The 16,112-nt window shown below is 47.0% G+C and overlaps 1 protein-coding gene across 9 annotated transcripts in view; it reads left to right on the plus strand.

The window, feature by feature from the left end:
• The first annotated feature begins 697 nt into the window (after positions 1 to 697).
• Positions 698 to 16,112, plus strand: part of CUNH11orf24 (chromosome unknown C11orf24 homolog) — a 33,053-nt gene continuing 17,638 nt past the window's right edge. For 4 of the 9 annotated variants that reach the window (XM_087745903.1, XM_087745904.1, XM_087745902.1 and 1 more), the window contains exons 1-2: positions 698 to 858; positions 1,704 to 1,909. The gene's annotated coding sequence lies outside the window, so the exon portion shown is untranslated. The remainder of the gene's footprint in view (positions 859 to 1,703; positions 1,910 to 16,112) is intronic. The other 5 variants (XM_087745905.1, XM_087745909.1, XM_087745907.1 and 2 more) reach the window with 4 other exon arrangements.

Genomic DNA, 16,112 nt, shown 5'->3' on the forward strand with positions numbered 1-16,112 from the left:
AGGAGGAGAATGAAAATACCTCACCTGACTATCGCTTCTCACCAGCGTATCCTAGACCAAACTCTAAAAAACGCGGCTCTTAAGACGTGGTGCACATTTAGGATAATTTATGCATAACAACAACAGCCAGGGTCGTTTGCGGCTTAGTGCAACTCCAGAGAAACGACAGCACGGCCAGCGCTGCCGCTCGGAGCCACGCAAGGGGCCCGCGGGGCCGCAGCGAGGCAGCAAAGCTCTGACGAGACGGCGGGGGTGCGGGCCGCCCAGGCCGGGTCTCGGCAGCCGCGGTGGGCTGGTGTCGAGCTCGCACTTGCACCAAGCGGGGCCAGCGGGCCGGCTCGGGCCGCCACACGCGCCTGCCTGTCGCACCCCAGGGGCGGGCTGCGGCACCCGCCCGACCCCCCCGCCGCTACCACCGGTGCCCCCGGGCCACTCCCGCCCCTACGCCCTGGCCCAGGCCCAGGCCCCGCCCCCGTGGCATACGTCACTTCCACGGGCAGGCAGCTACCCCTCCGCCCTCTGCCCCCAGCGCCTCGGTGTTTCCGGGGTGAAGCGCGCCGCCTGCGCGCGGGGACGCTCCGCCCCTGGCGCGGGCGGAGGGGGCGGGGCGGGAGGGAAGCAGGTGCGGCCGGGACGGGAGGAGGCGGGCCAGTGGGCGGACAGGCCAATGAGAGGAGGAGAGGGCGTGTCCGGGGCGGGGCGAGGCCGTGGCATGTGGCGGGGCGGTGGGCGGCCGGGCTCTTCTCGTTGCCCGCGGGGGCCGCGCCGGCGCCTGGCGTGCGGCCGCCTCCGCCGGGGTGAGCGTCTCTTCCGCCCCGCCGTCCTGGGGCCGTGCCCTCCGCCGGGCTCTGCTACGTCGTGAGTGCGGGCGCGGTGGCTCGTCCTGGGCCCGGGGGAGCGGGGACGGGGCAGATGCCGTGCCTCGGGAGCGGCGGTGCCGGGGGTCTCCGGGGCGGGGCTGGGGCCGCGGAGCGGGTGTGGGTTCGAACCGCTGCGGACAGCGGGCGGGACGGGGACGGGTGGCTGCGGCCTGGCGGGGGAGCAGGGGCTCGGCAGCCGTTCCCATAAACTGCCACATAAGTTGCAAATAAATTTGCAAATAAGTTGCAGCCCCTCCGTAGCAATCGTGGGAGCGATGGCTTCGCGCTGGCCCGTTGCTCCCCGGCAATGCAATGTGTGCGTGCTCGTAGATGATTTTGTTCCTGGGGAGGTGGGAGCGGGGGAAAGTCAGTTTCATTGCGAGGAAGAGAGCTGATTGACTCAGCAAGTCATTCACTGCCTGAAATGTAACATTTTTAGGCCCTATGGACAACCTCAAAAATACGGTGTCTGTAGCAGATCACCCTTACGCATGGCATCACAGATATGTAAAAATATCTTGTGTCTGAATAAATAATGTCAAGCGTGTACGATTGAGATAACCTTTGTAAATGGAATCCTGCTTTGTGTGGTACCTTACTGAAATCTTTCATCTTATCATACCTTAAGTAAAGGTGTTCAGTAGTTTTAACTGTACCCTGGGCAATGTTAGTAAGGTGTCAGCTGGAATCCAGTAAATGGTAGGAAGAACAAATACCGTTCCTGGACCAAGCTCTCAAATACAGCATCCTGTGAGGACATGCTATTGCAGTGGATCTTGTTCTGGTGGATTCAGTGAATCCCTTAACTTTCGCCCCTGCTGTCTCCCAAACTTTGTCTTCTAGGATTGACAAAGAAAAATCCTGTCTCAGGATCCTGTCAAGTAAGGTGCCTTGATGTCCTACATGTTATCTGACTGAATCCCTACCAGGCTTGGTCATGCACTCCTGTTTCCTGATAAAGCGAGTTGACCGACTGCTTACTGGAGGAACAAACCCATAGAAATACTAATCCTCCCTGCCTTGAGCTAAGTTGCAGTCTTGCTAATGAGGTAAACTTGCTGATAGTGAGTATTTGTTGCCCTTTAGACCTCAGAGGGTTGCGTGGCTGATCAGTAGCTTTGAAAACTACGCTATTACGATGCATGTTGATGCAGTGTCTCTCAAAAGTGCATGTATTTCTGTATTAATCTTACTTATCTACCATAATCATCCACTACTATATACGTTAATGCAATTCATTACATGGTAATGGAAAGTTTAGAAGGAATCTATCCATTTTTATTAGCTTTCATGTCTGTAGTAGATTAATGCACTTGCTGTGCATGTTTGCTGCTTGGTTCTAGTTTTTACATGTATGTATATGATATATGTATACACACATGTATTGTTTTAGTACTTTTCTGGGGATAATTGTAGACTACATGCCTCTTAACACGTTGATGTAGACATCTTCATTTTTTGTTTTAATTGCAAATTCCCTGCTGGGTTTGTAAACCCATCTGCCAGAAAACAGACTTTGCATCTGGTTATCTGCTATTGAAATTCTAATTGGCACATCGATGCAACCTGCAGCCTCTGCCTTCTAAGGGAAGTCTCCTGGCACAGACTTTTCAAAGGCGATGGGAGTAATTTGCAAACGAAATTTCAAGCTTCAGTGGTGAAAAACATCCATGCTGAAGGCCTGATAATGTGTTTAAAATGTCTGGCTGCACAGCCTGGATTACAGGGTTAGGTAACGTAGTTACTTTTAAATGTCGTAGCTGACTTTTTCAGTTGTATGTGACTGACTAAATTTTCAAGGGAACATGTCGCAGGGACATTAAGGACTGGAGATATTTGTTTAGAGTAGTGCATGCTGGAAATGTCCAAAACTTTTCTTGAAGAAACCATGAAGAACTGATTTGCTTGGTTTAGAGTTTCTTACCTCTTTTTGCCTTTTTTTAAAGGCATGGATAAAACTTTTCTCCATGAAGCTTTTAGTATACAGTTCTTCTGATGTCTCCCTGTGCTCTGACACATAGTGTTAAGTGAGCACATTCTAGGTATCGTCATCCTCGCTTGAACACAGTTTTATAAACTGAAAGCTCTGTAAAGCAGGTCCAGCAAGAGTTTATGCCAGCGTATTTGCAGTGAAAAATTATGGGGGACCTGGATGTAGGAGGAATGAACTTGCTGCTCTGCTGCGTACCCACAAACCAGGTGTATTGCAGCGGCTGCTTCATCCTGGCTGACATGCATGTTCTGAGTGATGCTGGGCTTATGGCTCAGAGCAGTCGCGCAGATGGCTGGGCGTCATGTACATGAATTTTCTCTCAGCCCTCATCTCCATGTAGAGATCTACGTTGCCTGCATATGTGTGCTGAACAACCATGCTCAGATCCATCTGCTCTGACTTGTTTCTGCTCTCATCACTGGACCCCACATATAAGCATGTTCAGGCACTGCTAATGTCTTAGATTTATCCTTGCACTTTAATTGTTGCTCTGTGTTTGATACAAACTTCTAATAGCAAGAGCACTTACACACTTGGAAAGCTGGAGGAAAAACAGTCACTTCACTGGCACTTGCGTGTAGATCCTCAGCTGCTGTACGTTGCTATGGCTCCCTTGCAAAGGAATGACAATCCATACCAGCTGGCCATTTGCGTTTCTGAAGGAGGTGTTCACCCCTATGGACAGAGAGCTGGTACAAAGTTAATTTGTGTGGTAGATGAGATACCCTTCCCGCCTCCCCCCTCCCTGGGCACAGTAATTGCTGGATGAAACTCCATGGTTTATGCTGTACCAGGAGCCAAACTAGATTATTTTTGTGGCTTTTTTCCTCCTACCCTTAAAAGGACTGGGAGGGCAATATCTCTACTGTGTGTGCTGTTGCTGGATGCCATCTGACACTGTGTGCTCTGGCTCAGCAAGGTTGCTTCCCTTCCTGTCTTCGAGCTTGTCCTGCAGGTGTAACCCTTCTTCGTACCCCAGCTGTCAATGATACCCAGCCTGTTTGGGTCTGGGAAGGACTCCCAAAGGGCTATTGACTTTGTTGACTGGGAAGCCAAGAAGTCTTGTGAAGTAAACTGCAATTGAACCCTTTCTCTCTGGACTGTAGAAAGCACTGAATGTGTTCATTCCTCCTGTCAATTCTGCTCCCTTGGACTGAAGTCATGGTTCCCTTTCTACAATTTAGACTTGGAGAAGTCAATGGGGCTTGTGAGTTGACAGCTGGGGTGTAAGGATGCTGCTGGCACTGCAGGGATAGTAGTGATGCTGAAAAATGAGTGCAGGCAGGAGCTGGTTGTGCACTTTGGAAATGTTGTTTGCAGATCCTCCAGATTTTGTCTGCCGGCAATCCAAGGAGGTCACCATGCAGGTAAGGCACCGAGGGTGCCTGTGGTGCAGCAATTCATCCAGGAAAGGACAACGTATCTATGTCGTGGGATGGGGACCCCCTTCTTCTGAGGGTACTTAAAGAGCTGGCTGATGCCATAGCGAGACCTCTCTCAATGCTTTTTCAATGCTCTTGGAAATCTGGAGAGGTCCCAGTTGACTGGAAGCTGGCAAATGTTGTCCCAGTCTTCAAGGAGGGCAACAGGGATGACCCTGGTAACTACAGGCCTGTCAGTCTCACCTCTGTGCCTGGCAAAATTATGGAGAGTTATTCTGGGAGTTATTGAAAAAACACCTGAAAGACAATGCAGTCATTGGTCCCAGCCAGCACGGGTTCACGAGGGGAAAGTCCTGCTTAACAAACTGAATTTCTTTCTGTGGCAAGGTTACCCACCCAGTTGACCGAGGGAAGCCAGTCCATGTAATCTTTTTGGATTTCAGTAAAGCTTTTGATACTGTCTCTCACAGTATCCTCCTGAACAAAATGTCCAGCATGCAGCTGGATAAACACATAATGCAATGGGTGAGCAATTGGCTGACGGGTCGGGCTCAAAGGGTTGTAGTAAATGGGGTTACATCGGGCTGGTGACCAGTCACTAGCGGGGTTCGGCAGGGATCCGTCTTAGGGCCAGTGCTCTTTAATGTCTTCATAAATGACTTGGATGCAGGACTTGAAGGACTACTATCTAAGTTTGCCGATGACACAAAGTTGGGAGGAGCCGTTGCCACTCTCGAGAGCAGAGAGGCCCTGCAGAGAGATCTGGACAAATTAGAGAGATGGCAATCGTCAACTGTATGAAGTTTAACAAGGGCAAGTGCCGTATTTTGCACCTGGGACATGGCAACCCTGGATGTACATACAGACTGGGGAACGAGAGGCTGGAGAGCAGCCCCACGGAGAGGGATCTGGGGGTTCTGGTCAACGGCAAGTTGAACATGAGCCAACAGTGTGCCGTGGCAGCCAAGAGGGCCAACCGTGTTCTGGGGTGCATCAAGCACTGTGTTGCTAGCCGGTCGAGGGAGGTGATTGTCCCGCTCTACTCTGCACTGGTGCAGCCTCATGTTGAGTACTGTGTGCAGTTCTGGACCCCACAGTACAAAAAAGATACAAAGCTATTAGGGGAGTGTCCAGAGGAGAGCCATGAGGATGGTGAAGGTTTTAGAGGGGAAGCTGTATGAGGAGCGGCTGAAGTCACTTGGTCTGTTCAGCCTGGAGGAGACCGAGGGGAGACCTCATCACGGTCTACAGCTTCCTCACGAGGGGAAGAGGAGGGGCAGGCGCTGATCTCTTCTCCCTGATGACCAGTGATAGGACCCGAGGGAACGGCAGGAAGATATGCCAGGGGAGGTTTAGGTTGGATATTAGGAAAAGGTTCTTCACCCAGAGGGTGGTGGAGCACTGGAACAGGCTCCCCCGGGAGGCAGTGATGGTGCCAAGCCTGACAATATTCCAGAAGCATTTGGACAGTGCCCTCAGACACATGGTGTGAATTTTGGGGTTGTCCTATGCAGGGACAGGAGTTGGACTCAATGATCCTTGTTCTTGAAGGAATGTCTGCATGGACATTGCTGCATGTTCCTGTGAACAACTTATCCAACAAAAGCAGGTGGCAAGAACTGCAGAAGTGAGTTTTAAAGCTCAGTGGAATCATATGCTTGCCTCGCTGGTGTGTAGAGCAGCACTTATCTGCTTGCTGTTGTGCTGTCTGGCTTCCTCATTACTTTGGTTCTTTAGGTGTATTTGTGGAAACCCTGCATTTAGCTGATGGCTGTGCTGTGCCATTATTGTGATTATCAATGAAATGAGGTTTCCTCTGGGCAATTTTTGAATGTCAATTAGCATAGGCGCCAAAACTTCTGGCAGTCTTCCATTGCCTTTGCTGGCTTTGCTTTTCCTTGCCGTTGTGGGCTTGGCCTCAAGGATCAGGTCTTGGGTTTCAGTGCTCAGAGGTGGGGGTGCTACTGCAATGACACCAAGTTGGTGCTGTGCAGTGTTGTCGGACAAGACGGGACTGAAACGTGGTCCCCAATGGCTGCGTCGCTGTGGTGGGAGAGCTAGTCTTCAAATGCACTTTACAGAATGTGAAATCTCTGGAATGACAGTGTGTAAGCCTGAATTTTCCATCACATCCTTTTCTCCCAGTTCACATGATAACTTGTCAACCATTTGGAAAGCACATTGGGATATTGCTTGTTTGTTTTTCCTTGTAGGGCAATGTGGTATGACTTCCAGATGACTGGAAGTTAGCAAATGTGATGCCCCTCTACAAGAAGGGTCAGAAGGAGGATCGGGGGAACTACAGGCCTGTCAGCCTGACCTCAGTGCCAGGAAAGGTCATGGAGCAGATCATCTTGAGTGCCATTACGCTGCACGTGCAGGACAACCGGGGCATCAGGCTCAGCCAGCATGAGTTTATGAAAGGGAAGTCTTGCTTCACTAACCTGGTCTCCTTCTATGACAAGGTGACCCACTTAGTGGATGAGGGGAAGGCTGTGGATGTTGTCTACTTGGACTTTAGTAAGGCCTTTGACACAGTCTCCCACAGCATTCTCCTGGAGAAGCTGGCTGCTCATGGCTTGGATGGGTGCACTCTGCGCTGGGTTAAAAACCGGCTGGACGGCTGAGCCCAGAGAGTGGTGGTAAATGGAGTCAAATCCAGTTGGCGGCCGGTCACGAGTGGTGTTCCCCAGGGCTCAGTACTGGGGCTGGTCCTGTTCAACATCTTCGTTGATGATCTGGATGAGGGGATTGAGTGCACCCTCAGTAAGTCTGCAGATGACACCAAGTTGGGTGGAAGTGTCGATCTGCTGGAGGATAGGAAGGCCCTGCAGAGGCACCTGGACAGGCTGGATCGTTGGGCCAGGGCCAACTGTATGAGATTCAACAAGGCTAAGTGCCGGGTCCTGCACTTGGGTCACAACAACCCCATGCAACGCTACAGGCTTGGGGAGGAGTGGCTGGAGAGCTGTCTGGCAGAAAAGGACCTGGGGGTGTTGGTTGAGAGCCGCTTGAACATGAGCCAGCAGTGTGCTCAGGTGGCCAAGAGGGCCAATGGCATCCTGGCTTGTATCAGGAATAGTGTGGCCAGCAGGACCAGGGAGGTGATAGTGCCCCTGTACTCGGCATTGGTGAGGCCGCACCTTGAGTACTGTGTTCAGTTTTGGGCCCCTCACTACAAGAAGGACATCGAGGTGCTGGAGCATGTCCAAAGAAGGGCAACGAAGCTGGTGAAGGGTCTAGAGCACACGTCTTATGAGGAGCGGCTGAGGGAGCTGGGGTTGTTTCGTCTAGAGAAGAGGAGGCTGAGGGGAGACCTTATTGCTCTCTACAACTACCTGAAAGGAGGTTGTAGTGAGGTGGGGGTCAGTCTCTTCTCCCAAGTAACAAGTGATAGGACGAGAGGGAGCAGCCTCAAGCTGCGCCAGGGGAAGTTTAGGTTGGAATTTAGAAAAACTTCTTCACTGAAAGGGTAGTCAGTCACTGGAACAGGCTGCCCAGGGAAGTGGTTGAGTCTCCATCCCTGGAGGTGTTTAAAAGACGGGTAGATATGGTGCTTAAGGACATGGTTTAGTGGTGGACTTGGCAGTGCTAGGTTAATGGTTGGAGTCAATGATCTTAAGGGTCTTTTCCAACCTTAACGATTCTATGATTCTATGGTATGAAGAAAGGAACAGAGGGCAGAGAGCCAGGGGTATGGGTACTTGTTTATTTGCAGCCAGCTGGACCATCCCCCAATGCATGTGGCAGGACCCACAGTCCATCTGTACACCTTGCACCTGCTTGAGGAACCAGCCGGGTCCTCCACTTGAGCAGGAAGTTAGGTCTGCATAGTTGGTGCAGTTGCATGCCCGGATTATCTCTGTACATTGCCACAGCTCCTGTTACCTTTGTTTGGGGAGTCTCAGTTAAGCTGTGTCCCCTACAGGACAACTGAATTGTGCTCTGCAGACATGGCTATGGAGAGTCCAAGCCCCCATAGCTACCTCCGATGTTCCCTAAATACACAGAGAGGGAAGGGGAGGTTGTCTGTGTACAAGGGCCATTTTTTTTTTTATTATTTATTGAGACGTTCAACAAGTCCTTTTCACAATCATCACTGCTTCTGCTAATGATGACCCTCTTGCCTCTGACTGTCCAGGAAGGTGTTGGGATTGCCTCCCCTGAGCTCCTGCTGACTTGGTGCCAGGCCTGGAGAACTGCTTATGCAATAGTTCAGCAAAACACTTGAGTGCATACTTCAGATAGAGAAGGTGCACTGGTTTTAGATTTGTTTTATAAAAAAAAAAAAAGAGGGGAAAAAAAAAGTGATTTGATGAAATTTGCGTTGAATTTTGCATGTATATTTGTGTTGGATTTATATTTGTTTGGCTTTGGGAGACTTTGCAACACTTTAACTAAATTTGAGTTTAAATCCACTTAAGTTAAACTCCCAATAGAACTTGTGTGTGGAGACCAGGATGAAATCTCATTAATTTTAATAGGATTAAGCATGTTCTTTTGCCAAGTCATCTTCTCTATCTTTCTTTGTTTGGCTTCTCTGTATTAAAAAGCAGGATAAACCTTCCCACTCTTCCATCTCTTTGTGAAAATGCTTTGACAATCTTAGAGAAGTGGCTCTCTGGTTGCATACAATAGTATTTTACACATTTTTTTTCCCCTATACTTTCAGCTGTAGTCCTACTGTATCCAGGCTTTTATTGGCTTTTGCTTCCCCTAAAGGCACAATAATTCCTGACAGCCAGAAAACAGTTACAAGTGTTTGCCTGGTAAGTTTCTACACTCATTTTTTTTTTTTTTTTTCTCCCTCTGGACAGATTTGAAATTTCTGTGAAACAAGTCCATTAGCAGAGGGAGATTTTGTAGAAGTCAGCAGGAACTGAGCATGTGCAGACGGGTGAGGCCAAAATTCATCCCTATTCATGAACTAGGAATAAATTGAAGAACAGGGAATAAAGATAGAAGTGTTATGAATGGAAACTGGTTGAAGGGAAATATTGGGGATCAATTTAAGATCAAGCAAGCCATTAATTGGAGAGGAGGCTACTTCATGTGTTTGTGCTACCTCTTCACTTCCTCATTTCTCAATGTACATCATCCCCTGAATCTTACTATTGACTATTTTTGATTTGTATGTGATTTATGTTATAGGAACACCCCTCTTCCCCCTCTTCTTCAGAAAAGACAAACCCCACAGCAGGTATTTCTGGATGTTCCTGAGGTGCTCTTAATGACACTCGTACTAAATATATACTTTCACAGGAAAAGTAGACTGTCTTGTAGCTCATGCACTAAGCTGGATTTCAAGACACTCAATTTTCATTTCCAGCTCTGACCAGTTCCCCCTATAGCTATACACAAATGGCTCAGTCTTCTCATGCCTCTTTTTCTACCCTGTGAGATAAGGGAGGGTTGGTCTATCTTACCTACGCTCTGCTCTTTTGAACTGATGCCCTGTCGTGCTATGAACTGACTGGTATTGCAAAGATTGGGCTGGTGTATTTGTGTCAGCAAAGATCCTTTACATCATCATCCTTTTGATGAAACTTTACATCATCAGCATTGCTGGCAGTAGCATCTGGACTTAAGTTCCCATACCTAATTAAAAAAGGAGAGCATGGTGGAAAAGAAGCTCTCTAATTTTTTTGCCGTAAGATAAACAGGGGGTTAAGGATGGGAGTTTCTGACGGGTGAGAAATGCTCAGTGATAAGTTGAAATTCTCCATGTCCAAGCAAAGAGCATTTACTCCCTAGATCTCTACCTGCAGTAAATGGGTGTTAGTCTAATTGTTAGCTTAATAAACAGTAAGTATTGCTTATTTTTTTCTGCCTTTCTTAGCTGTGCTGGTCAAGGGTTTTTTCCTGCTGAGACCAGTTTTCTTTTAAGTTATCATTTCTTCCTGTTTCTAGAGCTCTTTGTATCCTAGCTGATCTGAAAAGATGATGTTGTCACTAGGATTTCACAGCAACTTCTGTGAATCTTCATGTGGGTTTCTGACACTCTTTGACCTGATGAGGTTTAAAAAAGGAGCAATGTGCTTCCCTCCTTTAAAAGAAAACATTCTATAACCAGGTTTCATGTTTTTAAAAAATTTTGTTTGGAAAATGTCTCATTCATGAGCATGCTGAAAAGTGCTGGAAAGTGCATGACCAGATGGTCTGAGTGTGAACACTTGTGACCAGCTTTGAAAAGAGCAAACATGCTCCCTCCTCAAGCATCTTCTGTCATTTGTCCTTTTTGTTAATGAATCCTGATTATCTACAGCTTAAAAAAATGTGCAAAACCTATTTAATCTTTCCAGTTCCTTTTTATAGTGAGGCTTTTGTGGGATAGTCATGGTATCTTCCTTGGTTTGTGATACAGATGATGTAGTGTCTTTACAATATTTGCTTAGGCTGATGTAGAACTGCTAAGCCTGATGTATCTCAGATGCTTTCCATGCCTGGAAATGGCCTCGTTTACAAGAGCAGCAGCTCCTGCATTGTGTCAATGTGGTACTGCTATGCAGAGCTCCTTTAAGAACAAGAAGTGTAAGCGAAGACCATATCTCACCTGATAGTGAGATGGAGCATACGCCCTTGAAGGTAACAGGTCTTCCTGCCAGTGCATTAAGCCACATCACGTGGCCATTAGTGCAGTCTATATGAACTGTCCTTCATTTCTACATTTGTAGAAGCTGCTGTTCTTGAATTGGTGGTATAACTTCTGTTCTGGGAAACTCTTCTATGAGGGAAGGCTGAGAGAGCTGGGACTGCTCAGCCTGGAGAAGAGAAGGCTCAGGGGGATCTTATCAATGTATATAAATACCTGAAGGGAGAGTGCTCTTTTCAGTGGTGCTCAGTGACAGGACCAGAGGCAATGGGCACGAACTAAAACACCTGTGGTTCCCTCTGAACATCAGGAAACACCTCCACACTGTGAGAGTGACTGAGAACTGGAACAGGTTGCCCAGGAAGGTTGTGGAGTCTCCATCCTTGGAGATACTCAAAACCTATCTGGACATGGTCCTGGGCAACTGGCCATAGATGGCCCTGCTTGAGCAGGGGGATTGGACCAGATGACCTCCAGAGGTCCCTTCCAATCTCAACCATTCTGTGATTCTGTAGTGGGCTTGGCAGTGCTAGGTTAACAATTGGACTTGATGATCTTAAAGGTCTTTTCCAACCTAAATGATTCTATGATTGTATTCTATGATTCTGTGAAAATAGTGCAGAGAGCTTCTTTAATGTCTAACTGGAAGTCATAACTTTGGCCAAGCTACCTGGTGCAAAATAAACTTAGTTTGCATGGTGTGTAGGTTCCCATGTTTCTAGAAGAGCTTCTGGCCTTTGTCATCTGAACTGTATGTCCACACCACTGCTTCTGGGCCTTTATTAAAAATGGTGCAGTGGACATTTGGTCAATAAAAGCAGTAGGACTTGTTCATTGGTCAGCTTATTGCGCCATGTTAGTGGACCTTAAGTGCATGAGACTATCTGCATGAGGTAGAAGCAGAGGTCTGTCTAGTACAGTGTTGTTTTCAACAGTGATCAGTAGTGTTTGATAAAGACATCATCCCCTGACACTTGGTATCATGAGACCCTCTGGCAGTTCAGTTAAAAGCTAATATCCTCTCACCATTCCCTTTCTCTTCAAATCTTTTGTGTGCATTGAATAGCAGACACCCCAGCACAGATCTCTGGAACTTCACTGGTGGCCACTTGTCCTCATGAAAACCTGTGGCTTCTTTCTGCTGTTTCCTATTCTAATCAGTTATCAGTCCATGCAAAAGCCTTTCTTTGTAGCCAACAGCATCTTAGTTTGCATTAGAACTTTGAAATGGTCCATTACCAAAAATCTTTATACAAATCCATGTGTAATGAATAGCCTCAAAGATTTTTAGATATGAAAGATAATTTCCTCCTACAAAAGCTGTGTTGACTCTTCCTGGAGCCATGAAGCAAGGCGATAATTGACACCAAGAACAATTGTATCTTCATCTATGACGGTGTTTTTCGAGGGATGGCGAACAGTTTATATTTGCCTTGTAGATATGGTAGGATCCATGTGTTCTGGCTGCAGTGACCATCTCGGAGATGGCTGGAGTAGGCATGTGCTGTGGCTGAAATGCATCACTGACGACATATGGGGTATACATTACTCTAGTGGGCACATTTTGGGCCATGAAGCCAGTAGGAGAATGCAATATCATGAGCCTGCCAGTGGTTACATGATTTAATTTTATGCAGGTCACAGGTTCCACTAGTTCTGCTAAACTTACTCTCACATACAAAGTTAAACATGTGCTTTGTGTGCTTGAAGAATTGCTGCCTAAGGCAGATATGCTGACATGGAAACAGCTGATAATGTTTTTCAGGGATACTTGCTGCTTGACTTTGAGAAGCACGTGGCCTGGATGGAGCTGTAATGCAGATGGCTTTTGTTACCAGCTGACTTGAAAAGCAAAAGCACGGAAGTTGGGTTTGTTTTCTATTTAGCAAACAGCTTTTGAACGGATCTGGTGTATTCATAGATTTGTTGCTTTTCTGTCCGTTGCAAAGGGAGCAAGGATTTCTAGGCTTTGAAAATCTTGTAATGTCTAGAAGCTGGATATGTGATGATGCAATGAAATCCATTCAGTGAATAAACAGCTGTAACAGAAGTGGATTTCCAGTGCTGATGACCAATCCTCATAAAGAATATCTGAATGAAAGAGAGTTTTAGAATAAAATATAAATAGAAAATGCTGGTGAGGTGGGGGGTTTTGTGGGTTTTGGTTGCCTTCCACCCCCACCCCCCCACCCCCCAGTTTTGGCAATATTAGCAAGCAGTTCTTTCTGGGTGGTATGTTCTCCACTTGGTCTTTGATCCCTCTGAAAGTGGAAACAGCTGTAATGCAAACTGTGGAGCGGGCAAGCTGTCCCCTGGGAGTTGACCAAAAACTGCAAACCCTTCTGCTAAATAAGCTCTTAGGTTATTGCATGTCTTGGGACAAATTTGTTTGCAGAACCATATTGAAATCAGTAAGATTACACCTGCAGAGGTTCCTTCTGGAGTTAAAATACATGCTTCAAACCCCAAACCAGCCCCAAAAAACCCCAACCCATGCTGTGAACATCTAATCCTCACTGCAGGGCTCTTTTTCTGCTCCATTATCTGCTTGTGTGGATTTACCTCACGATACAGTTTCAGGCAATTGGAGTGAAAGTGCCCTCCTGTAAAGTGGCTCAGAGGCCCAAGAAGCTGAGTGCTGAGACAGAAGCTGGATTTTGCTGGGAAGCTGGTGGAGGCAGAAGCGCTGCTTTCTAGGGCAGAGGAAGCCTTTAATTTCTCTACACTTGCACGTGAAACTCGTGAAGATCCTTCCACTGAATGCTAAAAGTACTTGACTGTTCAGTTACAGCTAGGCTCTCAGGAAAATTAGTGAGTTTAAAATGTGAGCTGTTATAATGGCTTTGTTAAACACTCCTGTGGGTGCTTGCATTGTTTGAGATGCAGCTGGTAGGGGAGGTGGTGTCTCCTTGCCCTGCTGAAGCTCATGCTCCCTGTCTGTCTCTGGCATCATCTCTCTGAACTGGGACCCTGGACTTGGAGCAGAGCCTCTTCTGATGGAGAACCCTTCTTCTCCATAGTGGTTCACCTAAATATTATCTGCACTCTGCCTTATAAAGTCCTCATGCTTACTGACATTAGGATAATAATTTATGTACTTCCTGCTGATGAAAAGGTGTCTGATACAATGTTGTCAGGCTTAGAGCTGTGTTTTCAGGTTATCTCATGCTTTTGCTAAATACATAAATGTTCTGTAGCCAAGAACAGGTTGTGCAAATGTTTCATTGGTGATAACTAAAGCTTATTAAAGCTTTAGGCACAGGGTAACCATGCTAAATAATGAGACATGCAGCTCGGTCACAGCTTCTGGTCTCAGAGAGGTACTGTCACAGTGTCCCAGTTGGAGCTGGTTCTTCCATAAAGTGGAGCACACCAAGTCTTTTCTCCATTGAAACCAAATGCACCTTTTTTCAGTACCATGACAGGTTTTGTAAGACTTAATCCTTGCTAGATTGAGATTTGCTCTGTTGGCTCTTGTCTTTATAAGCCTAAAGACAGATTTCTGTATGAAAAGCCAAAGTACCTCTTTTAGGCGCTTCAGAGGTTGCGGGGGGGGGGGGGGGGGAAGTAAACCTTGGAATTACAGAGGAGAGCTGGAAGAGCTGAAGGTTGGTGCCCAACATCCTGTGGAAATGTTCTTTCTTTTTGCTGTTTGTTTATGTTTGAAAGTTGGTGGCTTCACACTGCTGAAGCCTGATGTCCACCAGTTGTTAACGAAGAAGGTGAAAACCTGGCATCAGTTGCAATCTTCCTTCATATTGCTTTGCCAGGGCACCTTGTGCCCAACCATGTTTTAAGGCTAGAGGAACTAGGTTTCTCTGCCTCTTTAAGATTTGGCCTTTTGGAAGTAAGCATTGGGATTAGATTTACCAGAGACAACTTGGGAAGTTACTCTTCCAGCTTCTTACTGAGATGGCCACAGCCTTCCACAAAGGACACTTCTCCCTCAAGTCCTGAGAAGATGCTTGTTCTCTACTAAACTGACCCAGAATAGAGAGGGAACCTGAAGAGGAGAGGAGACTGCTGGTCCTCTGACCCATGTGATCACTTAAAAGATAGCTCTGGAGTTCTCTCTGATCTCCTTTGGAAAATTTCAGGCTTCTGGATGATTTTAAGAAGCAAATACACTTCCTAGTAGTTGACAATTTTCATGCTAGAGCATGCATTATGCCACTCCAAGTTTCCCGTCCTTCTTCATGGATGACTGCTTCTTATGAGGCAGTTCTGGGTTTACTACAAATTGCAGCTTTCAAGGAAGGCGGAACTGGTGCCAGTTCACCTTGTGTACCTGGCTCTAAACTGAGGTAGTCTACTGGTGTGATTTACTGCTGCTTCGTGAATAGTTGAACAGTCTCTAACAGGAGCAAGAGCAGCTGAGAGGGTGGGGGTGGGTTTATGGTTGGGAGGCCCTTACAACCAGCCGATGGGATTCTCCAGCCTGCAAGTTGGACTTGTTTGTCTGATGTCTAGTTCTGAGGATCCTAAACTTGCTTCAAAGGATGAAGTTGAAGTGTTGTACCTCGGTGCTGGCTACCTGGGTCCTCGCTCTTCTGCATTTATAGCCTTTTCTCATTCCAGGCTTACAGAGACTCGAGCAGCAAACTGGGTTTGGAGCAAAAGGTGGGGTTTGGTAGGCAGGCCATGCATATTAATTCAAGTGTGAATTATTTAATTCTTTGCATATCTTTTGTTTTGTATCTTATTTCATTCAATCACAGTCTGTTCCACCTGTTCACTGCTGACCTGTAATGGTGTTCTGCTGCAATCTAATGATATCAGACAGGTTTGTATTGGATTATGTTGGAGCCGAAGCCTTCAAAACACCATTCAGTGTATCGAAGTGAGCAATAAGAGTTACTACTTGTAGTGTGGCTTTCACATGTTTGTCCTTATCCTTGTTTTTGTTGTCTGTGCTTGGACAACCTCCCCCAGGCAGTCTCTTGACTTAGATAATTAGTGTATGCTGAGCTCATCTTTGGACCGGGTGGGCTGATCTTGTTGGTATTTTGGCTTTTCTAGTTCACTGTTCTCCTTGTTACATGATCAGAGCATCTTTGGCATAAAACCAGTAGCCAGAAGTTTCTAATGGGTTCAGTCTATGCTGCTGCTTTTAGGTCACAACTTCGGGAGGAGTAAGAATAACCTCTTTCTTTTGATTCGAGTTCAGGTGTTACAAGTTGAGAGAGAGGTTTCAACTTTGTTTTTTCAATATTCTGTTGCTGTACTGCTGAGCAAAAATTGAAGACTGAGATAAGCACAGAGGCATCCAAGAGTGCTTCAGAAAA

The sequence above is a fragment of the Nipponia nippon genome, unplaced genomic scaffold (assembly GCF_047370975.1).
Source record: "Nipponia nippon isolate SJK-2023a ecotype South Korea unplaced genomic scaffold, ASM4737097v1 scaffold_10, whole genome shotgun sequence".
Taxonomy (NCBI): domain Eukaryota; kingdom Metazoa; phylum Chordata; class Aves; order Pelecaniformes; family Threskiornithidae; genus Nipponia; species Nipponia nippon.